The sequence below is a fragment of the Sorex araneus genome, chromosome 2 (assembly GCF_027595985.1).
Source record: "Sorex araneus isolate mSorAra2 chromosome 2, mSorAra2.pri, whole genome shotgun sequence".
NCBI classification, from domain to species: domain Eukaryota; kingdom Metazoa; phylum Chordata; class Mammalia; order Eulipotyphla; family Soricidae; genus Sorex; species Sorex araneus.
This window is the reverse complement of record NC_073303.1, coordinates 307,048,131-307,075,040: the sequence shown is the minus strand read 5'-3', so window position 1 is coordinate 307,075,040 and position 26,910 is coordinate 307,048,131. Positions and strand designations below refer to the sequence as shown.

General features: G+C 40.8%; 1 protein-coding gene across 3 annotated transcripts in view; it reads left to right on the top strand.

The window, feature by feature from the left end:
- Positions 1-8,246: 8,246 nt before the first annotated feature.
- FNDC3B (fibronectin type III domain containing 3B) overlaps positions 8,247-26,910 on the top strand; it is a 362,568-nt gene continuing 343,904 nt past the window's right edge. The window contains exon 1 of one of the 3 annotated variants that reach the window (XM_055128349.1): positions 8,247-8,401. The gene's annotated coding sequence lies outside the window, so the exon portion shown is untranslated. Of the gene's footprint in view, positions 8,402-9,016; positions 9,264-26,910 lie in introns of those variants that run through there. The other 2 variants (XM_055128351.1, XM_055128350.1) reach the window with 2 other exon arrangements.

Genomic DNA, 26,910 nt, shown 5'->3' with positions numbered 1-26,910 from the left:
GGGATGCCGGGAATCGAACCTGGGTCCGCCGCATACAAGACAAATGCCCTACCTGCTGTGCTATCGCTCCAGCCCCTCTATTCCTATTTTCCACTATGCCAATAATATATTTATAATAGCTTATCTCTTGAGCAAGTTAAACTAAGAAAAAATATTAGAAATGAAAGCAGAGATAATAAAGTTGACACTATAAAAATACAAAGTATAATGAGTTACTATGAATGGTAGTCACCAACAAATTAGATCAATTAGAATAGATAAATTCCTAGAATCAGGGTCTACCAAGATTAAATTATAATGAAATAGAAAATTTGAAAAGACCAATGAGCAAAGAGATTGAGTTACCAGTAACCAAAAAGACCTCAATAATAAAAAAAAAAGTCCAGTACCAGATTATTTTCCTTGTGAATTCTACCAAGAGTTTTAATAATCACTGCCAACATTCTTACTTTTCAAATAACTGAAGAACAGGAAGAATTCCCTAATTAATTTTCTTTGCCTAGTCAATAAGGAATAATATAAGAAAAGAAAACTACAAGCCAATATTTATGGCAAATACAGATGCAAAACATCTCAACAGAACATAAACGAAGTGAATTCAGCACATATCAAAAAGATAAATACTGTGATCAAATTAGATTTATCCCTTGGATTCAAGTTTGGTGCAACTTTTGCAAATCAATATATGATATATTGTGATATGGCAAATTCACAGAATGAAAAGTAAGAAGCATATGATCATCCCAACAGATAAAGTAAAAGCACTTGGAAAAATTCAACATCTTTTATAATAAAACTCTAAGAATTTCCATTTAGAACAGGAATAAAATAAGGGTACCCATTTTTACCTCTCACATTCAACACATTACTGGGAATCTCAGTCAGAAATGAATTTAATCAAGGGATGAAAAATTGTACATTGAAAGTTATGCGACTTTGGTAAGATGAAAGAAACCAAAGTAAATAGAAAGAATTATTTTGTTACTGATTGTGCCACCCAAAGTGATCTAAAAATTCAGTATAATCCCTATCAAATTTTCAATGGCATTTTTCACAGAAATAGAAGAATCCTATTTTGTATGGAAACATAAAAGACCCCAAATAGCCACAGCAATCCTGATTGGGTTGGGAGAAGAAAAACCCAATTACACTTCTTGATTTCAAAGTTAATCACAAAACTCTAATAATGAAACTATGTTTCTGGCAAAAAAAGTGTAGATACATAGATAAAGGGAAACCAGGTTACCACTGAGATCCCAGAAGTAAACCCAAACATATATGGTTAATTAATTTATGGTAAAGGAATAAAAACTTTACAATAGGGAAAAGATTGACTTTGCAATAAGTTTTTAGGGGGAAGGTGGACCAGCAAGAAGCAAATAAAATTTAACCCTTATCTTTTAACTTAAAATGAACTAAAGATTTAAATATAAAACCTGAAACTTTCAGAAGAAAATAACATCCTTCATGTGGATCTAGATAATGGTTTTTAAATATGACCCCAAAATGCACAAGCAACAAAAACACATGTTAGTAAGTCAGGATACAATATGTACTCGAGCACTGTATGACTGAAATACAATCATGAAAATATGTAAATCTGTAACTGTACCCTTATGGTGATTCATTAATAGTAAAAAAAGGGATCACACTTATAAGACTGGAGATCCATCCTGTAAAAAATTATATATCTACAATCTAGAATAACCAATAATCTTCTTAGCAAAAAAAAATTTATCAAAAAAATGAAAAAGTACCCAATGGAATGGGGGAAAATACTTACAAATCATGTAGCAGATAAGGGGCTAATATTCAAGATATGTAAAAAATCCATACAATTTTATAGCACAGAAAATCAATTCCATTTCAAACTAGGCAGAAGAATGGAATAGTATTTTAGCCAAGGAGACATACAAATGGCCACTGGGTACAGGAAAAGGTGCTTAGCACCACTAATCATGAGGAACCGAAATCAATGTGTGATCATCTCACACTGTCAGAATGACTATTATCAAGAAGTCAAATTATAACAAATGTTTGCAAACTTTGCTAAAAAGAGAACCCTCATGTACCGTCAATGAAATTAGTGCAACTGCTATGGAAAACACGAGGGAAGTTTCTCAAAACATTCAATATCGAATTGCAAGGACCAGGGAAGTAGACCAAATTGCTGAAGTACACACATGCCTTGCATACTGAAGTCCCAGGTTCAATCCTCAGCACCACATGTTCCTTGAGTACCTCTGGAGCAGCCCCTCAGCATTGAGCTGCAAATAGTCCTCAGTCCTTATCTGGTGTGTCTCCCCAGAACAACAACAACAAAAAAATCTAAAAAATATTAATGCTATTATTTAAAGACCTTAAGTCATTGGAAGCCCAAAGTTCTCTTTGGCTGTAAATAGAACAGAGCTCATTCTAAGATAGTGGGCAAGACACTGGTGGTTAGTGCTGGCCCGTGTGGGTGCCTGGATGGATCTCCATTGTTTCAGCATAGCAAGAGTCTTAGCACAAAGGGAGGTAACATGTTAGTCAATCTGGCTGGGCTAACAAATCATTAAAACCGGCTGAAAAAAAATAAGTTGTTCATAAGCTCTCAGAAAACTTCTAGAAAGAACTGGGACAAGTACAAAGGGATCAAGAAATCTCCAATTATAATGACTGCCAGAGTCACAGAACGGTTATTAATGTTTTTATGGTCAGAATTGAGCCTCCTGGCTAGTAAGTTCTGGATACACAGATTACATGTGAAATATCAAAGAGTATGGCTTCCAAAAATCAAAAACAAAAATTGTGGTAACTACACAAAAAGAAGAGAAATGATCTCAATTCCAACATCCCACTCCACAGAATCATGCTTAACTTCTTTATCCTGGTGGCAAGATTCAGTGTATGACACTATGATAGGCCAAATCACAGCATGTTTTAAAACTTTTTCCCACTTTCCCTTATCTTCATTTCTGTTTTTTAAAAATGTATTTCGTGATTTATGAAGCTGTTGATAACAGTTTCAAGTATTCAATACTCTAACTCCAAACCCTTCATAGGGGTCCATAGTAATTTAAGTAACTTTCCCTCTGATTTTTCTCCAACTGGAAAAAAAAGACTCTTGTTATTATTTTTGTTTTGGGTCCACACTTGACAGTATTCATGGCTTGCTGCTGGCTGGGTTTAGGGAAATTCTTTGGGCTGCCAGGGATCCAGCCGGGGTTGGTCACCTGCAAGACAAATGCACTACTAGCCCTACTATCACTCTGGTCCCATCTAACTGAGAAAACTTATTGATGGTCATTGTTAGCCTTGTTTTCCTTTGTGATTTTTGTCACTGATTTGGATGCTAGGGTAGCCTGAAAAGAATACACGTCATATGTATCAATATCACTGATGCAGGAGAGATTGTTTGGGACTACACTCAATTTCCAGAAAGCCCTACATAGGCTGGAATGTGAGAATAATACCTGCAAATAAAATGTAATATAATGAAGGATTCAATGAGGGAATTAATATTTGGGTTAGAGTACTAACTTCATGGTCTGATCTCATGCTTTGCATGTAAATGACTTGGGTTCAATTTTGAGTGCCACATAAGATCTGCTCACCCAGCACCTTTAGGAGTAACTCCCAGCACAGAGTAGGGAGCAGCCCCTGTGTATCCCTGGATGTGGCCCCCAAACAAGCAAAAATCAAACTAATATTTAATTAATTGCAGTCCTAATGTATGTCAACCCTGACAACATTTTGTGGTTGAAATATTAGTAAATAGGATGTGGAGGCTGCTTAGAGTATTAGCACAGTATTACATTCTAATGACGAAGTTTTGGGAAAAAAAAGCAAAAAACAAACAAACAAACAAAAAAAACCAGACTGAAGCAGATCAAGATTAACTCAGTGTTTGTGCTCTAATCATGTCTGAAATATAATGTACAAGATTTATATATCTATATGTGTGAGCAGTGTATAAATATATATACTCCAGTTTCAGAGATATTGTAACTAAGAGATGGTGCAACAAAAGGGTAGACAGAAATCCAGAAGTAATGTCATGAGATAAAGGATTCAGATTAGCAAAGACACATTTCTAGGAAAAGAGAATTTCTAGTGAGCGTATAACAGTTAAGGCCAATTTGTTGAGAGGAAATCTTGGGGAAGGTGACTTATTTTATCTGTCTCCAGAGGTCAGAAGCAAGATCAATAGGGGAAAGTTACAAGAAGATTGAATTCAAAAGACAAATGTTACATCTCGAGTTGTTTAGGGACTGCTGTCTGGACAAGAAAAATTTTCTGTTTCCCTTGGGGCTGGCTGTTTAGCTGTCATGAACAGAGGAACAAAGATTCTGTTTTGGGAGGGAAAACAGGCTGAAAATGTATAGCCTCTATCAACTCTGTTTTTATGAACCCGACAGTCAATTGACTGTCTTTCACCTTAGTAGTTCTGATAACTAGGGACAGATACTCTTATTTGAAATGTCTTTGTAACAAGTTGGGCTACAATTTGCCCTTGTCTTGCACCATAGAAAAGAAGATGTAACTCCAGCTTCGACTGGTTAAATTTTTTCTGGAAAAACATGTTTAACTTGAAGCTGTAATGTTTCTCTTAGATTGTATTATTGACTGAGCTCTCTGTCTTTTTATATAGCAAATACTCTAGTAGATTCAGAATGATCCCAAACAGTATTAATTGACTTTTTGTCTATGTTCAGATTGGAGCTGATATCAGATTTGGCTCAGGATGGACTTTAGAACAAGAAGTAAATGCAAAGAGTTAATGCCCTCTAAGGTCAAGATTGGGTCTCAAGATTAGAGGCAAGACTAGACGTGCCTGAAAGAATCTGGCAGCCCCAGCTGCAGACAGAGAAAAATATTGAGACTGAAAATTTGGCTGAATCTTCTAAATATCATATATTTTTAACCATAGTGATCTTTGAGAAAAAAGTATAAATGGAAAGACGTTTTGACTTACAGAGAGGTATTCTGAGGATTGATAATATGCAACCCTAGTTTCAAACTCATGTTTTCCTAGTTTTAATGTTGCATTTCTATTTTTGCAGTATAAGTTATTTGAGATCAGGAAGTGTGAATTCAAATATCTATTTAAAAATTACTCACCTTCCGTACGTGAATGATAAGAGGGTTTCCAAGTCTCTGTTTTGTTATAGGCCTTAACTTCTAAATATCTTCATTTAACTGTTAGAGTTTTGGGATGTGAGCTTTTGGAGCATATAATTACTCTGATAGCAATACTTGTTGCCTAGGGCTAGGCTTTCTTCCCATTTTCAGAACTTTCACTCTAGTCTAAGTTTTCATCATTTCTCAAATGGGTTCACAGGATGCCTTTCTGACATCAGCTTTGCTCCTATTAGAACCTTGAAGGAAATTTCAATCCCTTTATAACTCAATAGCCCCATCAGAGTTTTCTCAGTGTATTAAATTTATGTCTCTCACTGACCTCTTCTTTTTTTCTTTGACAGGGGCTGGGAGGTGACAGGAGTGCAGCCACTGTGCTCATCAGCTGTTTCCAGCTTGAGGGTCTTGCCTTATGATGCCTGGGGGCAATGTGATATTGGAATTGAACCTGAGCCATCTGCATGTAAAGCATGGGCTCAGATCATTGAGATCACATGTACTTTAACCTCTTAAGCAATCTCTCCAACCACCTCAGTGCCCTTTTAAAAATCCAGTCTTTTTCATCAGTTTCCGCTTTTTAGCATATTAATTTCCTCCCGAAAAGTCATCTTCATTAACTCATTCCTTCATTCAAGAAGGAGCTAATATTTATTATTGAGTATCAAGTTGAGATGAGATGTTCAATCCTTTCACCAATTTGAACAGGAAGGCAATATTTCCATTAAATAAGAAAAAACCCAGGCCCAGAGAACAACTTGCTCAATGTCATTGGCTTTTGTCTGATTTTCATTTCCATGGTCTTTCCACTACAACATCCTTCGTCTCATATTGCAAACATTTATTAGGTTTTCTATTTCTATTCTTTGCCAAAACTGGTGTTAGTTATTAGAGTAAGAAGAAAAATGAAACAATGAGGGCATATATATGAATGTCCACTTAAAAAGCTGACGCATTTTGTATTCCTATATATTTTCTTAATTAGACCAAATTCAGTCTAGTGGAAAGACTAGAAAGAAATAATTATCTTTGTAATTTCTCTTGTCTACTTTTACTTTATTTGCCAAGCCTGTCCTGAAACACTTGGATATATCCTTCCAAGTTCTGAAATTTGCCCATTTATTTAGTCATTTGGATTTTTTCCGTATACGTTACAACTAATTCATTCAATAAACGCTTATACGGGGTATTATATTCAAAGCACAATAATGGGTTGATACTGGGAATGCAAACATGAACAAGACTGTGTGAAGGGCCAGGCCTAAATAATGGTTTCAAAGGGGAGTGAGAAGAACCAGAAAGAATTGCAAAATTGTGGAGAAAAGAGCAAGGTGAGTGTGGAAGGGAACACACTGTAACTGGAATTCTGAGATGAATATGTGATCTTAAGACCAGGAAGAACAGACAGGTGGGAAGATTGTCTTGTGGGTCCAGGCAGGTAAAAAAAAATATGTACAAAGGGGCACAGGTCTGATTGCAAGTCAGTGTTCAGCTGGGCTAGAGCTCCTGACCAGGATTCTGCAGGGCAGCAGGTGGGTCTCACTCCAAGATCCTTCCCCCCAGACTCCCCCTCGTAGTCACGGCCCAGGATTGGAAGCATGTTTTATAAAGATGGTTTCAAGGAACTTTGTGGAAAAGGTGCCATTTAAGAGAGCGAGTCCCATATGCCTGGGTTTGTCACCCTCCTCTCCTTTCCCCAATCTACAAAAAACAGCAGCAAATTCCATTAGGAAAGGAGCTATTCCTCAGTATCCTTTGAAAGTTCTTTAAGTGGTGCTTGTTAATTTTTCTTTACTTAAAAAAAAATTTAAATTGAATCTTCTTGAGATACACAGTTACAAAGTTCTTCATGATTGAATTTAAGCAAACAATGTTCCAATATCCAACTCTTCACCAGGGCACATTTCCTGCCACCAAGGTCCCAGTTTCTCTCCCTTTCCCCACTCCGCCAGCCACTTTCAGGATACTATGTTGCCTCCGCTTGCTACTCTGTATTCCTTTCTCGGTAATAGTCGGGCTGAAGACAATTATTTAGAATATCTGGTAACCTACGCAAGAAATGGATTTCTATGGAATAATTTCTGCTGCTTTCTATATCTTGGAGAATCTGAAGGGTGAGTTGGGCTGCACTCTTATTTCCTGCCTATACAAGTTATACACTACATTTTCTTTAATTTGTATAAGCTCAACAGTTATCTAGAGTCTTATTGTGACAGATGTACTGTACTAGATTTGACAGATAGTAAAATACAGGTAAGAGCACGGAATAATCTCTGCCTTGAGAACACACACTGGGACTGAAAGGGGGGAGCAGTCTTATTTACTTTTTATTGATTGAAATTCTGTGGTTTGCAATACTGTTAATATTGGTTTTGCATGTACATAATTCTAACACCACACCCATCATCAGTGTACCCACCCCCGTCCTCTCTCTAGGACTCCAAACCCTCCCCCCACCTCAATTGTGTGGATTAGTTCCCCCACTACGTTGCCTTTGGACCTTTGTTGCTACTTCTCTGTGTTTCTTTACGTTCCACATCTGAGACAGATCATTCTGTATCAATCTCTTTCCTTCTGACTGACTTCACTCAGCAGGATGCCCTCTGGTTCCATCCATGTTGCTGCAAATTGCCTTTGAACTGAGGTATAATAAAACCTATTCACGGTATGTTAGCTCTATGCACCGAGGGCTGTGGAAGCAGAAGGAAGTGAAAAACAGTGCACAGGTATTGGAGATTTATAGTAAGTAAATCTATGTATAAATGAAAGAAAAACGACTGCGCATCCTAGCTCTATCGCTGAATCGCATTAATTAGCAAACTGCATTTCAATCATCTCTGACAGAAAGGAACTTTGCCCTTTTAGTAGTTGTTATTCCAAACCTGTCTTCTTTAGATTGACAGAATAAAAGAAAAAAAATAGAGATTCTTCTGAGTTACGCCTGCCTGAGAGGAGGCACCCGAGGCTCCCGCGACTCCGAGAGTGCGGCGGCGGCTATACTCCGTAGTTTACGACAGTGGGCGGGCCCCAAATCCCCATGTGGTCCCGACATCATTGACATGGCGGAATCCCCCATCAAACCCTCCTGGTAGTTATTCGAGCGGCGGCGGCGGCCCGAGGAGGAGGAGGCGGTGCCGGAGGAGGCGGAGAACGGCGGCGGCGGCGGCGGCGGCGGCGGCGGGAGCGGCGGAGCGGGGCGGCGGGCATCCTCGGGGCTGCCAGCTGAGCAGGCGTGGGCGCGCCGGAGTGCGGCTGGCCCGGAGCCCCGCGTTTCAGCCCCAGGGTAGGTCGGGGCGTTGCGGGAGCGGAGCCCGGGGGCGGGGGGCGAGGGGCGGGGGTGGGTGAGGGACTCGGACCCGCGCCCCGGCGCGCTGGAAAGCCCCGGCCGGACGCCCGGTCCGCCCGAGTCCGCTCGGGTCCGGGATGCTCGGGGCGCGCCGGGCAAACTTGGCGCCGGAGTCCCGGGCTGCGGCGGGCGGGTCTGCGCGCCGGGGGCCCGGGGCTCGGGCGGGGGGCGTCCTGCGGGGCTGGTGTCCCGCGCGGGGAGGAGGGGCGGCACGGGCAGAGTTCCCTCTGGATGGAGACGCCATCCTCCGGGCAGCGGCTCCCGGGCGCGCCCTCCCCAGCCCTCCCCGCACACTCGGTCATCGGAATCCGCCCCCCCCCCCGGAATCTCGGCGGCGGGGACGCGGCCCGGAGGGGGAGGGCGGAGGGGCCGAGGAATCTTCGACGTGTCACTTTCCGAGGCTGTAGATTTCCATCCGCTGGAGGGCGGCGGGTGGGCGTGCGAAGTCGGGCTGGAAGTTTTGGGGGGGCGGCCCCGGGGCGCCGGGCGGGGGCGTGCGGGGACCCGGGAGCCGGGGATGCTCGCGGGGAGGGTCCCCAGCCCCCCGCCGCCGCCGCCGCTGCCGCGCCGGCCCCCCGCCCCCGGCTGGGCCTCTCCGGGACACTCCCCGCCTCGCAGCTGGCCACCTCCGTGCGCGCCACGTCCTCTCTCCCCGTCCTGCCCCCCCGGGCTCCCCCCGGGCTGGGGGCGGGAACCGGCGGCCGGACTCGGCGAGCCCAGCGGCTGCAGACGCGGGTCGGGGCGCGGGGCGCGGCGGGCAGGATCGGGCGCCCCCGGCGTGCGGGCCCGCGTCGCTGCGGTCAGTCGGGGCCCCCCGAGGGGCAACGGGGTCGCGGGCGGGGCGGGCGGGCGGAATCCGCGCCCCGGGGCGGCCGGGAGGGGCCGGGCCGACGGGGCGTCTGGGCCGGCGGCGGGCGGGGGCCGGCGGCGTGGGAAGGGCCTGTCACTCGGGCGGAAAGTCAGGCCGCGGGCCGCGCGGGCCGGTCGCCCCGTGGGTGCGGGCCCCGGAGCGCGGGGCCCCGGGCGGGAGACGGGCCGGCGGGGCGGGGAGCCTTCCCGAGCGCCCGGGGGTGGCGGGGGGGGGGGACGCGGGGCTCCCCGGATCTCCGCTCCAGCCCTGCCATCCCCGCGGCGGGCAGGCGATGGCATTTTTCTCCAGACACAGCAGAGTGCGGACTTCCTCCAAAAGTTACAACTTTTCTTTTTTTCTTTTCTCTGCACTTCCAGCCTGGTCTTGGCACAGACTTTTGGAATTTGGCCGCAATGGGCCAACGCAGGGGCCTCAAAGCCTCACGTTTTTCTCTCCATCCCTCTTGGTTTCTAGCCACCGTCCCCCCTCCCTCCCTCCACCCTTGGCGTAATCATATTTTGGACCGGGTGAGGTCTTTTGTTGGGTGGGCACCGCTCCCCCACCCCATTGCTTGTTTATTTTTTAATGTGCAGCTAATTTGATTTGAATTTCCTCCAGTTTCCAGGCCCTGCTAGGCAAAGCTAAGGGTGAGGGAGTGAGCCACTTTTTCTTTGTGTGTGTGTGTGTGTGTGTGTGTGTGTGTGTGTGTGTGTGTGTGTGTGTAGAGGTGCAGCTTTGGGAGAGGGGAGGCATGGTGGTTGGTTGTGGATAGAGAGCGCGGGCAGACAGATCCGGAGAATAGGAATCTGTTCTGGAATAATACTTTGTATTTTGGGGGAAGCTTTAGGCTTTGGGCAAAAATGCTGTACAGTCCTGGCTTCTGCTCCCTGCCTTGCTCTACCACTCTCAAGTTAAAGATGTTTTCTTGGGTCCGGGAAAAGTCCCAGGGAAGGAACCCATTCTCTGTAGAGCAGACTGGTGGCCCTGGTTTTGGCATCTCTTGTTGGGGCCTTTGGTTCCCTTTGAAAGAGGGGTCTGTGAACCCACTGTTCAGTAAATTTCCTGGTTCTCAGGGAGCAACTGCTCAACAAGGCATAGTCTCTGGGCAAGTTTCTGGCCTGGCAAAGGGACCTCACCCATGATGGTAGGATTCTCACTTTGTTTAGACACGAAGGGTCACCCACAAGTTGGCTAAGAATGAGACGTAACTGGTTAAAAAAAAAAAAAAAGATGTCATTACAAAATTGCAATTCAATGCGTATGGGCTTTAAAGTGTTTTGGTTTAAAGGTCTCTAAAAGAAATTCATCTGTAAAGATAGTGTTCATTTAAGGGAGATGTTAAAACGGCAAGATATCATCATGGAATAGGGGGTTACAGCTTCTAATTACGGTATATACAATTTCAGAAAGATATTCCGGTAACCTTTTTAGACAGGCTTTATAAATAGCTCACATCAGACCATGGGCTCATTGGAGAGCCAGTCTTCTGGGGTTTCTGGAAGAATGCTTCGGGATCTGCTAGAAATCTGTAGCAGTAGTTTAACTCAGTAAGAGTTTAGGCTTATTTTGCTTAACTGCATTTAGCAATGTGGAATCTGATAGGATCCTTAGAAGTTCACCTGAAGAACTTTTCTGCATTTTCAGTTTGGGAAAATGAGACTTAGGGGGAGGAAGATACTTTTTCAGGGTTGCCATCATATATAGGAGTCAAACCAGGAGCGCCACAGGTAGTAATTCCTGTGTGCAAAGCCGGGAGTAACCCCTTAGCATCACCAGGTTGGCCCCAAACCCAAACCAAAGGGAAAAAAAGGAAAAGAAAGTAAGTCTGACCTAGGATTTAAAAAAAAAATTGCCTCACTAAAATTCTAGTAACAGTTTTTCTGTTACTAGGTGATTTTATGGACATTTTACAAACATGGGTACGTTGAGTTCACAAAAATTAAGTAACTTGCCTGAGGCCCCGAGGCTCCCAGTGGCGCAATCGGTTTCCCTTCAGTGATGGAATGGTTCTATCTCAGCTGTTCAATTTGAGAGCTACTAGGCACATATTAGAAAAGTGGTGATGAGACTGAGGAGCTCCATTCACTCTCTTATTTAGTTTTAATTATTTTAAAATGCTACTTGTGTTAGTGGTTATGGTATCAGAGATCACAGTCTAGAATTTTCTGAGTCCCAAATCTATTCATGTTAAACTGAGTCTTAATGCTTTTTTAGAGCTCCTACTTTATTTTTCTTTTCTTTTTTCTGCCTTTCTTTCTTCCTTTCTTTTCTTTCTTTCTTCCTTTCTTTTCTTTCTTTCTTTCTTTCTTTCTTTCTTTCTTTCTTTCTTTCTTTCTTTCTTTCTTTCTTTCTTTCTTTCTTTCTTTCTCTCTCTCTCTCTCTCTTTCTTTCTTTCTTTCTTTCTTTCTTTCTTTCTTTCTTTCTTTCTTTCTTTCTTTCTTTCTTTCTTTCTTTCTTTCCCTTCCTTCCTTCCTTCCTTCCTTCCTTCCTTCCTTCCTTCCTTCCTTCCTTCCTTCCTTCCTTCCTTCCTTCCTTCCTTCCTTTAACACCACCAGAAAATCCAGCTCTTAAATGGAATTTAAATGTTGAGTTGGCTATAGCTCTACTCTGCTTCCACATGTCAAGTGGATAAAATAGCACATTACTTACTTTTAAAAAATCACTTACATATTGTTAAAATGGACTAAAACTTGAATTGGCATTTGCTTGTTTGGAATAATCATTTATAGGAATTGCTTGTTTTTGCTTGGCTGAGGTGTATATTTGGAGGCAATATGGCAACTTACTAATGGAGAATTGGAAAAGCTGATTCTATTGCTATGTTTATTACCCTTTTATTGGACTCCCCCTCCCATAATTTCCTAAGTACCAGGTAAATAATATAGCCAAAGCATCATGTAGCTGCAAAATTAATGGGAATTAAAATTTTGTTTTACTCTAAAAGAATTAAATTCAAATATTAAGCAAAATTTACCTACAACTTGAGAAAAGCATGTTTAAGATAAAAACATAGAACAAGAAAGATTTTTTTGTGGTAGTACTCTTATTTGTGTATTTAATTGAAATCCATTGCATTTTAGAGTTATTTTGTAGAAAGAATTTCAACAAATTTCTGATTTTGTTTGAAGTAGTGAAAATTCCAACTTATGTTAAAGTAAGCATCATTTATCTGGGTTCCATATGTATGATAGCCTATTATTATCTTTCTTTTTTTGTGCATATTGCTTTCAGGAAAAGACAAATGAAGTAATTTAGTTTTACTAGAATTTTAAAAGAGGTAACTTCCAGATTCAATATAAATATACTTGAGTCTTCTGTTTGCTCCGTATTGATTGTACTACTTTGGAATAATTGTAGTCCAAGATACTGTCCCTAGAGCATTAGATGATCCTGGAAGACCTACTCTAGCAAATCAGCTTTAAATTGATCTATATTGTGTTAGTGTTAAATGCATTGGTTGGCCTTCAGCTTTTTGTGAGTTAGAAATTTAGCTGCAGGTAAAGCATCAGTTAAGAGAGTTTATCAGATAATTTAAGCACCCTGTTTATAACCTTTCCTGACTATTGGAAGAATTGTGATTTCCAAGGAACCAGGATAAAAGAATCATGTTATAAATAGGATTAGAGTGTTGGGAGAGTGACAAGTAAGGGAGCCATTGAACACACCATTGTTCTATTCAGAGGATACCAAGGTGCTTAGGTAAATGAAAGATGTCCTGTGATCTTTAGCAATGAAGATGTTGGAAATGATAGGAAAAATTAGGAACCCCCTAGGAGAACTTCTGCTGAGTATCAGTGGGAAATAATGTAGTTTATCAAGGGCTGACTTGACTTACTTGCTGTATGATCTTGGTACACATCTGAACCTCTCTTGGTTTCTTCATTTTTATAGAAGGATTCTTTATTTTCACATAGGGAAACTTATCTCCCACACCCCTTTTCGAAGGATTGTCTGAGGGATAATTGGCGTATTAAAAAGTGGTGTTTGTCAAAGCTTTGAATGAACTCAGTATTCAAACTGATCTGTGCCTACATTATTTCAGAGGAAGCCAAATTGTGCTGGCAAGTTGAAAAGTGATTTGTTTTTCCCTTTGTCATGAGGAAAAGAAAGCTTTAGATCTTTGCACATCTTTCCCTATTCCTGGGAGAACACAGTAATTGATTTGTGACCTCGAAAAGATAGTACTATACAATACGCTGCCCCAGCTTCACAGCTTTGGGGAGTTTTCCTTTCTGTGGGGCCAATCGCTGGGCTAATAACATTGCTGAAAGGGATGGCCAGAGTCTGGCTTGTTTCAGGGTCGTTTTTAAGGTGGAGGGGAAAAGTACAGTCTCTTGGGATAGCACTGCCAGTGCTCAATGATAGAGGAATAAGACAGTAGTCATGTATTGTCTTAGTAAGACTGTTATTTGAGCTTTCAGTAATTACAGCTGAGAATGGGAAAAAAGAATCATTTTCAGTTAGGAGAATTTTTGCAACCTATCTGCTTTCCACTTTAGAAATCATGGTTGCCTTTCCTGCATATTAATGAGGTTAATCCATTAAATGAGAGCTTTGTGATAAGACAGTATTTTCAAGTAAACCTTAATTCTCATCCTTGTTGGGAATGCAACGTTGGTATCTTTACTCTGCCTTTGAAATGTAGTAAAACATTCTTAAGGTATATGTGTGTATGTATATGTATACCATATAAAATACTGAAAGCCTTCAGTGATTGCTATTTTGTCATGTGTTTTCTTTGGAAGATTAATAGAGGTAAGCTTTATTCCAAAATAGTGAATTAGTATCTTGACTAGAACCACAGTATACTCTTGTGGAAATATCACCATATATGTGTATATATACATATATATGATTTTTTGGGGGTGGGGCTGGAGCTATAGCACAGCGGGTAGGGTGTTTGCCTGGCACCCAGCCAACCCAGGTTCAATTCCTCCCTTCTTCTCAGAAAGCCCGGCAAGCTACCGAGAGTATCTCGCCCACACGGCAGAGCCTGGCAAGCTCCCCGTGGTGTATTCAATATGCCCAAAACAGTAACAATAAGTCTCACAATGGAGACATTACTGGTGCTCGCTTGAGCAAATCGAAAATCAATGAGCAACAGGATGACAGTGATACAGTGACAAGTGATGATTTTTTGCCTTAAAATTATAAGCATGACATAGCATTGTGATTTTTTTTTTTTAAGGAACAGAATGCTTAAGTTATTTTTGGCTAGATAAAGGCAGAATTTTGGACAAACCAAGCACAAGATCACAGGTTTGCTGACTTGATCATATTTGAGCCAAGTACAACCAATAAGAGATCCGTCCCTTGTCACAAGGTTTAGCCTGAGGTCAGTTGTTTATGGTACAGGTTTAGAGTTGAGGATGGTCCTTGACTACCTACAGTGGGTGGGGCAGGGCTGGGGAATAGGTGAATGGGCAGTTCAAAACTATGTAGATCAGTTAAGATAGACTTTTAGTGATGGGCATGCTTCTCCACTGAAAAATGGAACATGCCTTGGCTCTCTCTCTCTCTCTCTGAACCCCAGTTGAGATATCCAATTTAGCATTTGGTGACTCCTGGATTATAATTCCAAATGCCCTTGGAAGATACTCACTGCTCGTTCAAGGCATTAGTCCCTAACAGTTTCTTACAATACCATTCCTACTGCTTGTCAAATTATTATTATTATTATTTGCTTTTTTGGGGTCACACCTGGTGATGCACAGGGGTTACTCCTGGCTTTGCACTCAGGAATTACTCCTGGTGGTACTCGGCGCACCATATGGGATGCTGGGAATGGAAACCAGGTCGGCTGTGTGCAAGGCAAATACCCTACCCGCTGTGCTATCGCTCCAGCCCCTACTTGTCAAATTTAAACAAGTTCCTACATATTGTTTTATTGGGGGGCTGACTGTGGTGGTGGAAGATTTTAGCTAGATGGTGTTGAATCTTAGTATTAAGATACTATTGGTGTTTCAAATGTCCCTTGAGGGACTGGAGACATAGTACGGGGTTTAAGGGCCAACCCCAATTCAATTCCCACTGTTAGGTATGGTTCCCTGAGCACAGAGCCAGGAGTAAGCCCTGAGCATAGCCCTGAGCATATCTCCCCAAGCTCCTTCACCCCCCAATTCTCTTGTATTAAATGGCCTTAAAATACTTTTGATAACTTGTTTATTGCCGCAATTTATTGAGTTCTAGACTAGGTTCTTGTGGTGCAGGGAAACTCACTAGCTGACACATGTGAGGTATTCGCTCTACCATTGAACTACATCCCCTGCTCAGTCTACTGTTCAAGGAATATTCTACTCTCTTATGGTTTCTCTTGGGTAAATTCAGTGCGTTTTTCTATTCACCTGCTGGGTATTTAGCTAATGTTTTTGAGGTTTTTGTAGAGAGTTGTGCTCCTTTCTGAAATTACAGAAATATCTGTTAGAACCTATGTGCCAGCCCATGTTTCAAAGTAAATTAATATTAGAACCTAAGGCTTCTGATAACATTGTTTTGACTTTGGAAGAGGAAAATATTTTATCAAAAAAATTAAGTAGATACTCTTAGTGTTCAATTATGAAAAGCTTTCTGTTCAAATAATAGTCTGGAAAATTGTCTTTATACATGAGCAAATGTAGTCTGTTTGTGAAATAATTGAAGATTTTAAAATCCCAGGAAATAACACGATTTAATTTGTTCTTAAGCGACTCAGTCAGATTTACCATAGCTAGCGAAAGAGGGATCTCTATTAAAAATAATGCCATTGTTATGGATGTAACTAATTAGGAATTTTCAGTTATCCAGGCAATTCTAGGATGAAGTTTGGCTTCATATTTTACATGAAAAGATTTTACCCTAGCCAGTTTAAATAGATCATAAGGGGAACATTTACTTAATTAGGAGGACAAATCACTTCTAAGCACTTCAGAATATCACTTTGTTTAAAAGCAACGTGGAACTGCTGATAAATGGTTGAAGCTAGTTTTATGATGGGTTTTTCATAGATAAGAGCCTTTGGAAGTTATGAGACCACGGTGAAATGAATGGTGACTTACATAATGACAGCACATGAATTAAGAACAGTTGTCAGTAAAAAACTGTGAAATAAATCACAATAAATAGCAAATAAAGCCCACTCCCATCTCCCACCCCCTGTATCCCCCTGCCTGCACCAGCTGATTCCAACTATGCATGTTTGTTTTGCTATTTTCTGTTGACATTTGTTTGGGTACTTGCTTGTTTCTTTTGTCACCTGTAAGCATTTGGTGGCAGATTGGTGAGAGCAGGTGTTAAAGGTTTAAGGACATCATTATTACTTTTGCTGCCCTTTTCCTCTTGTCCTGATTTGGGAAAAATTGTGAGAAGTTTTGCAAATAGTGTTTAATAAACTATGAATCCTTGTCCAGTTTTATAAAAGCAAGACTTTCCTGGTCAGCATAGTTCTAGGTACTGTGTGAATTGACTGGTGAAAGAATAAAGTTGTTTAAAAATAATAGGTACATTTTACATCTACTCATATGAGGTAAACCTGAGTTTTGACATTTTTGGGTCAGATTTGATCTGTTTTTATGTACAAGATGTACATTTTGACACTTAACACATTTATAGGGTAATAAGCTTTTTCTCAAATTCTCAAGTTTTGGGGTGTGTGTGTGTGTGTGTGTGTGTGTGTGCGCGCGCGCATGCATGCATGTGCACACATGCATGCATTCTATATCATCTATTGTGTAAGTAATTAAAAAGGAAATGCTCAGGGCTGGAGTGATTGCACAGCGGGGTTTAATTCCCAGCATCCCATATGGTCCCCTGAGCACTGCCAGGAATACTTCCTGAGTGCATGATCCAGGAGTAACCCCTGTGCATCGCCAGGTGTGACCCAAAAAGGAAAATTAAAAAAAAGGGAGATGCTTCGACTCCTTAGATATTGATGTTGTTTTGACTTTCTCTGTGGTAATTTCTTAGGAAAAATATTCAATTTAGAGTACTGAAGTTAAACATTTTAAAATGGTAAATTAGAAAACACTTAAAAGTATATTTTAATTTTTTTATTTAGGCACCATGATTTACAATCCTGTTAATAGTAGTGTTTCGGCATATAACATTACACTACACCTGCCACCAGAATGTCAGTGTCCCTTCACCACTTTCCCTGGGTCCTTTGCCACCCCCAGCTTTTACCCTCCACGTAGCTGACTCAGTTCTGTTGACTTGACTCTCTAGGTCCATTAACAAGGATTTTTTTTTTTTGGCTTTTGTTTGGGTGACACCCAGCAGATGCACAGGGGTTACTTCTGGCTCATGCACTCAGGAACTACCCCTGGTGGTGCTCAGGGGACCATATGGGATGCTGGGAATCATACCCGGGTTGGCCACGTGCAAGGCAAATGCCCTACCCGCTGTGTTATCGCTCTAGCCCCCTAACATGGATTGTTTTTGTTTTTCAGTTCCCTTCCTATGTTTCTTTATATCCTGCATATGCAGGATGATTGGGTAGTTGTCCTTCTCCCTAGCGCTCTGTTGAACACAGGGGAGAAATATATTGAAAGTTCATTGACTTGGACCCACATTCCCAGCATAGCATTTTGTATTGGGAACGGAAGAAAGTACAACCAGTGCAGCACACAGTTCTGTTCTTCCTTGAAAAGGTAAATATAAAATTATGTGATTTTGCAGTTCCATCACTGAACTGATTGAGAGTTAGGACTCAAAAAGATACTTGTATGCTAGTGCTATAGTAGTTCATGCTAGCATTATTTACAATATCTAATGTATAAACAATCCAAGTGTCTATTCAGTATAAGTTAATCAAATGTGTGTACATGCAGTGTAATATTTATGCATTAGAAGGAATGTCCTGGCACACACTATAATATGTTTGAACCATGAACACATTCAGCTAAAATAAGCCAAACAAAAAGGACAAAAACGTTGTATCTTTCTACTTTGTATGGTACCTAGGGTAGGTGAGTTCATAGAGAGAGACAGCAGTGATTAGCAGGGGCTGGGGGAAGTGGGATGGAGGAGTGACCTTTTCATAGGGTTAGACTTTCTCTTTGGGGTGATAAGATGTTCTGGAGAGGAGTAGTGCTAGTGGTTACAAAATATTGTGAATGTGCTTAATGTTATGGAACCATGCACTTCAATATGGCTATAAGTTGGGTCCGAGCAACAGTACAGTGGATAGGGCATTTGCCTTGCACCAGGGCCAACCAGGTTCAATCCCCAGCATCTTCTATGGTACCTGGAGCACTGTCATGGGTGTATATCTTGAGAGCAGTGCCAGGAGTAACCCCTGAGCATTGCTGGTTGTGCCCCCAAATAAAACAAAACGAAGTGGCCAGAGTGGGGCTGGAACAAAAATACAGTCGGTAAGGTGCTTGCTTTGCATGCAGATGACTAGGTTCGATCTCCAGCACTCCATATGGTCTACCAAACCCTACCTGGAGTGATCACTGAGCATAGATTCAGGAGTCAGCCCTGAGCACTGCCTGGTGTGGTCTAAAAGAAAAAAAAAATGGCCAGAGAGATTGCTCAGTGGGCTGGTTGTCTGTGGAAGCAGTGGCTTCATCCCAAACTTAACATGGTCCTGTAAGCACTGTAGGATGTGAACCTCCAGTAGTAATCCGGAAGTAGTGCCTGAGTTAGTAGTGCCCCCCACATGTGGCCCCAAAACAGAAAAAAAATTCCAGTGTATATTTTGCTATAATTAAACAATAAAAACAAAATGCAAGAGTTATTTCACAAGTTTTGTTTACTTGTTTGTGCTTTCTTGGTCTACTCCATGGGATAGGTACCATTATTTTTTTTCTCCTCTTTCTGTTTTGGTGTGAAGGGAGATTTCCTAGGCCAGTTTTGGAGCTCCCTGTTGTCTTAGTTTACCAGCAGTCGAAGAGGAGTTTCATTTGTATATGTGTAGGTGTCACTGCCGCCACAATAATAAAGAAAAAAGAGGTCTCGCTCATATAGAGGATATTAAGAAACATAGTAAGGGAAAAAAATGGCAAAACCACTGGAACTGGAGATTTTGTCTATAGAACTGAATGGGGTGGGGGTGCGGGAGAGAGGCCCTTGGTTACACTGGTGGAGGGAAGAGGGCGTTCTGGTGGTGGTTATAGTGTTGGAATGGTGTATGCATGAAAGGTGTAATTAACAGTATTGTAAATCATAGTACCTCAATAAAACCAGCAAAGAAAAAAGTTTTAAAGAAGTTTATCTCTGGTGGGAAGAGAGATAATTTAATATTTTCATGAGCCCCATTATTTATTAATATCTATAGACTATGTTGATACATAAAGGTAAAGTAATCTCTCTTGAATTTTACTGAGTTACCTAAAAACGAAGGGGCAGTATGTCTGATCTTTAAATAGTTTATTCAACTTTGTTATATACAGAACTTTAAGTAAACCTTAAGGTGATTTTCACTCAGACAAATGAGTAGGTCTTTTGACCTCATATTAGAAATGCATTAGGTACCAATTTTCTTCAGTTCCTTAAGCTGAAATCTTTTGGAAGGAGAGTTAGACTAGAAGAAAACATGTGGCATTCTGCTGTATTCACCTGAACTTGTCTTTGGCATCTGATAATTCCATAGTAATTATGTTTTCTGAGTACCTTTTTTTTCTGAGATATGCTGAATTTGGGTAGACCATGTTCCGAAGGATGGAGTAGGATTTTTGTTCCATGCATATAAAGCTTAAACAACAGATGCATAGTAGAAATAATGAAACTGTCATAAACATCCAAATGGAAGGATTTAAGTTCCTAAATAAATAGTAGGCTGTATTTTTTAATATAGTAAATGAATTCCTGAGCTATGGGAAACAGTATGAAGTTGCAAAGTTACGGTGATAATGTCTTTGCTTTGCCTGTTTTATAGTATATTTTCTTTGATGAATCTGTAAATGACTTTTCCCATTATAACAGGCTGTTTTTGTGATGTCTGAAATTGTCTAGAGGTAGGGCCATATATCAGAAGATACCAAAATGGTAGAGAATCATCCTCTTTATATTTAATAGAGATAAGAAGATTTCCAAAGTGTTCATGGAGGGCTCCTCATTGATTTTTGTCCTATTAAAAAAAAAAGGAATGTTTTCATTTGGTATATCCTCATTAGGTTCCTAAGTCATCTTTCCATTTGACATCTTGTCTAAATTCTTCTTGCATTTTATCTATACTTTTCATAACATCTATCCTATTTAGTTGTGTCATCCTTACTTGACTGTAGGTTGGTTACTGATTTACTGTAGTCTTTCATGGTGAATACACAGTGAATACTCATTGGATGGGTAGATAAATGAAATTCCAGCCTGAATAAACTGTTTAAGTCTAACACTCCCAAAAAACCCTGTTCCCTTACACACATACACATTCATTATTTCTTCTGTTGTTTCAAGGATTTTTGCACACAGGAAAGGCAGGGCTAGGCCATTCCTGATAGTGGTCACGGGCTATTCTTGGTTCTGTGTTCATATGTGGTGATAGAGATCCAACCTGGATTGCATGGCAAGCACCTTATTTATTTATTTATTTATTTATTTTTGCGGGGCGCACTTCCAGTGATGCTCAGGGGTTCTTTCTGGTGCTGCACTCAGAGCCGGGAGGAACTACTCCTGAGAGGGCCCTGGGAAACCATATGAGGTGCTGGACATCAAACCTCGGTCAGTCCCATGCAAGGCAAGCACTCTATTGTCTGTATCATCTTTCCAACCCCAAGTACCTTAACTCCTGTACTCTCTCCTACCTTATTTCTTCTTTTGAAGTTGATCTCTGAAGCCTGGGTTCTGTTATAGAAGTTTTTGTGTTTCTAGTTTTCCTGAGGGATCTAATAAATGATTAAATTAGCTTGGAGACATGGGTCAACTGCTGTGCAAACCTAGATTTTCATTTATTGCAATTTAATTTATTTATTTTATAGGGGTCATACCCAGCAGTGCTAGAATGGGCAGGTGGTAGCCAGAATCAAACTCAGGATCTCCTGGGCTGTGTATTCGCCCTCCTGCTTGAGCGTTCTCTCTCCAACTGTATCACTATTTTAAAGAGAGGAAAGCTCTTCAGAGAATACATGCATTTAAAATAGATATTGAGATTAAATTGCTTGTTGTGAAACTTGCACAGATAGCTTCTATTTTTATTTCCTAAACATGTGGCCCTTATTTTGCTTGTGTGTTGGAGTCAGTTTGGGAATTACAAACTAAACACATTATTATTATAAATGTTTTTTTAATTGAATCACTGTGCATTACAAAACTACAAAGATACTCATGATTGGTTTTAGGCATATAATGTTCCAACACCAATCTCTTTACCAGTGTCTACTTCCCTCTACCAATTTCCAGTTTCCCTCCCGCCCCTTAGCCTGCCTCTGTGACAAGCATTTCCCTCCCTTTTTTCCCTCCCCCTTTTAGGCACCGTGGTTTACAGTGTTGTTACTGATAGTGTCGTGCATCTCACTTTACCTCCTTTGAGCACCTAGCCCTGGTCCAGAGTGACCGCTTCCCTTTCTTACTGTCATGGTGGTCAGTTCCGAGCCCTATTCTCACCTTCCCGCCCCAGTGGCAAAAGTCCTTCTAAGGAAGCCCCCACTCTTTGTTTCTCTCGCCTCTGGGCTTCAGTCATATACACACTATTTTTGAACGAGTAACTTTCTGAGATTTGGTCCTTCTGAAGGGAAGTTCTGGAAGAGAGACAAAATGAGACAGAAGTAAAACAGCAGATTCACCTTGCAAAAATTTGAGGGCCAGCTGAGCTGACGTTCTAGACTAGTAGTCAGGGTGTTCAGTGTTCAATGAAGCCGTGGAGGAGGTTCAAAGAGCATATGATTGAGAGTTGAGGGGATGAGCTCAGCTGTTTGAAGGTGGGGCTGAATTGTGCTTGGAAAGAGGAGAAGCTCTGGGAGTCTTTATAGGGGTGTGTGTGGGTGGAGGGTGCTCAGGGCTTTTATTCATTATGTCTGGGGTGGAATCTGGGAATCTTTATCAAATATTTTAGAAGAATGGTCTGATCAAGCAAAATTGGGAAACTAGGATTGGGAAATCTGGTTTCTTTGGCTTGCTCTTTGGGTTTTTGCCCATGACTGGAAAAAAGCCAATATGGGATGCATACTTAGGAGAGCAGAAGACTTCATTTAGGAAGTAGGGCAAGGGCACAATTGAAGTATTTAGACAGAATAATTTTATCATGCTTTTTTTGGGTAAAATGATGACCAAATTAGTTTATATATATGTATATATATATGTATATATATATATGAATATATATACATATTCATTGAACTCAATACACTTCAGGGCCAAAGAGACAGTAGGGCAGGTAAGGCACTTACTTAGCAAACGTTGAATCAAGGCCACTTCCCAGCTCTACATAAACTCACCTAAGTACTGCCAGGAGTAAGTCCTCAGCACCACCGGGAGTGGCCACAGAGGGGAAGGTGAAAAATGCATATTTCACTCTAAAAATAAGGCAGTATATTTTCAATGGTACCAAGTACGATGCCTCAAATTACATTTTTTATTTGATTTTTTCCTTTTATTTCTGTGAGGTATAAAATTAGGATGTTTCTTTTAGATTGTTCTTTTTTTTTTGATGGTAAACATATATAGTTGTGAACTTCCCTCTTTGTACTGCTTTTGCTGTATCACATAAGTTTTGTTATACTGTTATTTCTGTTTTTTTGTGTCTTAGATACTTTTTGATTTTTAAAAAAAAATTATGAAGAAAATAGAATTTTAGGTATCTAGACCTGAGGCCGCACATGTCCCAGGTGCTGCCCAAAGATACAGGCAGGTGCGTGTTTGTCAGTGTGCAGATCCTTACAACATGCCAGTGGACCAAAAGCTTACATTTAGTAGACTGGGAACACCTGTAAAGGCAATTAGAGGCCACCTCAAAAGCCTCCGTCCCTCTCAGAGAGCCTGGCAAGCTACTGAGAGTATCCCGCTTACATGACAGAGCCTGGCAAGCTACCCTTGGCATACTTGATATGCCAAAAACAGTAACAACAACGGTCCTCATTCCCCTGACCCTGAAAGAGCCCCCAATATTCCATCGGGTTACACTAGCATGCGACAGGGACGAATGGAGATGTTACTGGTGGCTGCCCGTGCAAATAGATGAACAACGGGATGACAATGATACAATGATTCAGTGATACAGTGATTCATTGAACTCACTCTGGAAGGTAGATAAATTTTTGAGGGGTTGGGGAATGTTTGGGATACACCTGGTGGTACTCAGGGGCTAATCCTGACACTTTTTGGCCCTGTACTCAGGAGTGACCCTTGACAGATCTCGGTAATACAGATGAAGTGCTATGGAATCAACCTGGTCTTCATCAGGAATGTCCACCCTTCTGTACTATCTCCATCCTGCTAGTTATTATTTTTCTGTATGTATTTCTAGTATCTTTAGCAGAAACTGGTATATACCAGATGTTCTATGATGTTTGTTGAGTGAATTAAAGGTGAGAAGACATTCTCAAAGCACTGAAAATGATCACAGAGTATTCGAGAACTCTTTTAGCTCTATCAATTGCTTCTCAATCCTTCATGTTAAATATCTTCTTATATATCCAGACTTAGAATAGTCTGTCTGTTCCCAGGTAATTAGTAGAGCTCCTTTGTGCACAAACCTCAGTTTATTTTTAAAACAGTTCTATTCAAAGAGGGAAACTTTCCTAGACTCTTTTCTTGAAAATAGCAATTTGACCACTCTTGATGAGAGAAATCAGAAAAAGTAACATACAAGAATCTCAGTATAGTGAGTGAAAAGAATCTAGAGCAAAGTGAAGTTTTACCTTGTATCAGTATCCCTCTCCCCCCCCCCATTTGAGCTTTGTTTATTTGATCAACATTTTATCAATTTATTTGTATGTAAAATATCAATAGATGTATTTTCTCAGAATCTCTTTTATAATAGATTAATCTTGCATATGCCTCTTCTCAGTGCTTTTCATTTGAAATGTTCATTTATACAGAGCAAGATTCTGTAATTGCAGTTTGCTCCTGGAAAAGCAAAACCCCTCCTATTCCTACTACTACTCACCCATCCTCTCCTTTTAAGGTTAATAGTGGTGTTTGGGTTGCAGCACAAGCAGCCACAGGGCTGGGATGAGCAAGAAGGCCTTGGACATGTCTCAATTCTCAGAGCTCCAGGAGCAGCTCCTGGGGCTGATGAAAGGTGACCTTAGGTTTCAAGGGAGTCCTGTGCTTTCCCAGAAGGCCCAGGCTAGACCTGGGGAGCTGGCAACCCTAAATGCTTCCTTTGTTAGAAACCATCCCGCTCTCTTCTCCATCTTTAGAAAGTGAGTTCACCGAAGGTGAGTTTAAGGACAGGGCTTTGAAGTGGTCCTAGCTTGCCTCCTTGCCTTGTGCTTGTGTGGGATGGTGCGGACTGAAAACCTCTGAAGATGCAACCCCCCTGAGGCTACCCCAGGTCTGCTCATTGCCGCTTCACAAAAATGCTTCTCATGGCCCAGGGGGCGTCAGTACTTGCCTGGCTCTTGTGTTTCCTCAGAATTCTCAAGACTGTTAGCATCACCCTGTCTTGTTTCTTGAAACTTCTTCCTTTTCTACTCCCTTCTCTCCTGTCCCTGTGGTATATTCTCTTCTATTCAATAAGGTTGAGGCCCCCCCCCAGCCTTGGCCTCACCCCAGCTTTCATGGGCTTGCTGGTGGTGATCCTCATGGCCTAGATCACTATGGATTTAAAGAGGTTTTGAAGAGCATTTATCTTTTAAATCTATTCTGTGCCTTGCATAAAGAAAGCAGTTCTAAACTTCTTGCTGAAAGAAAAAGGAAGCAGTTTAATTTTAGAATTTGAGTCTTTTGTTTGCTTCTGTTTAAAATTGCACAAATCCTCCTGCCTTCACACGCTACACACGCTTCAAACCTCCTTCACATGCTTTCACCACCAGCTCCTACTGGGATACTAAGAATTGCTCACGTATGTATGTTTATGTTGGAGGAAGTTATAAAATTGGTAGTTCTGAAACTTTCAGAAAGAAAGTTCTATTTTTTAAAATGCTATTTGTCCTACTTTCAAAAAAGGTTAAGTAACAGGGAGAAAAGATTGATAATACTTGTTAAGGCTTATATTTAGTTCAGGCTTAATTAGCAATGTTTTAGCTTACCATGAAATAACATTGATTATATTAACATCTTAATTTACTATACAATTCCTGCTTTCTGAAGAAATAATGTAATGAAGTAATTTCTGGCTTTATTTGATATTGGGATTGTTTATTTGATATTGATGATAACTATATTGTTGCTTTAACCACATCTGTATGGAAAGGATGACAATCTGCATAATTTTGAAACAGCTTTATATTTTTCCTTTTTCTTGTTACATTGAATTCAAACATAGAAACATAGAAACAATGTAACTTCCTATTTATGTTTCACTTTTGGAGTCTCTTAAATTAGTTCAATGTTGTCAGGAATTTGTTCCTACCTATCCAGGCATATAGTAGCTAGATAAAAAGGAAAAGAATTGTGGGTTCAAATATATTTTTCAGCTAGCTAGATTATCACAAATTCATTTCATGCAGAGTAATTTTAGGTCATGTTTGCCATTAATTTCCAATTTTGCAAGTTTTCCTCTTCTGTTTTTGTGAGGTGTGAGCAGGGTTGCAGGAGTGGGGAGAGAGGGGCTTGGGCTTGAGAAGGATGTAGCCCTGACAAAGGTGAGTGAGTTTGTTCCCAATATAGTTTACGTGGGATGACAAGTTTTCCAAGTTCTGGTTTCCACTGAGTCATCTGTGAGGGACAGTTCTAGCCTGTAAGATGTTCTGCCTGGCAGATTCATGAAAAACTTCTTTTTAAACTTTTTTTTTAAAAAAAACACAGATTGTTGTGTTTTATATATCTATGATATATAAAAGTTTTAGCCAAGTTTTTTACTTCCATAGCATTTTTTTTATAAAAAAAAGTACAATTATTTTCCGGAAAGTTTCATGGTAAAATATACTAGATTAAAAGGAGACTTTTTTTTTAAAGAGAAACAATTCTTTTTGGGAATTCTTTAGCCTTCTAAATAATAACAGGTTATACATATGGTTTTCATATTTGGGGGCATGGGACATTATTCACTTAACTTAGAATTAATATTTTTGGTAAGAAGATAAATCCCTAATTACCATTTATAATGGCATGATGAAGCCCTTGTGCTCTGGAGACCGAGACATGAGTCCAAGACCCCTCTGACAATTTCTGACTGTTTTAATCAGTTGTCAGTGATTCTTTTCATTGGAGTTGTTGTTGTGACTGTTCGACTTGGTCTCGTAGTGCTTTGAAGAAGTGCTGGGGAATTAGTAACTCACTTTATTATTTCATTCCCTTAGTACAAACAGATTTAATTGTTGGCCCTACATCTTAATGGGGATGATAGTGATTAAAATAATGAAAAGTCCCAATCGCTTAAAAAGTGTCCACGAACGCTAGCCGTAAGTTTTGTCCTGGCCTTGCAGCTTGTCCCTTCAGTGTTTTTATTGAAGGAAGAGTTTTGCGGTTCATCTCTAAAGTCCTGCGTAAGCTGCTTACCTTAATAAGGTAGCGTGGGTGTAAGATGAAATGACACATGTAAGAAGTGCTTTGGAGAACGAGAAGCATGTCTGAATGT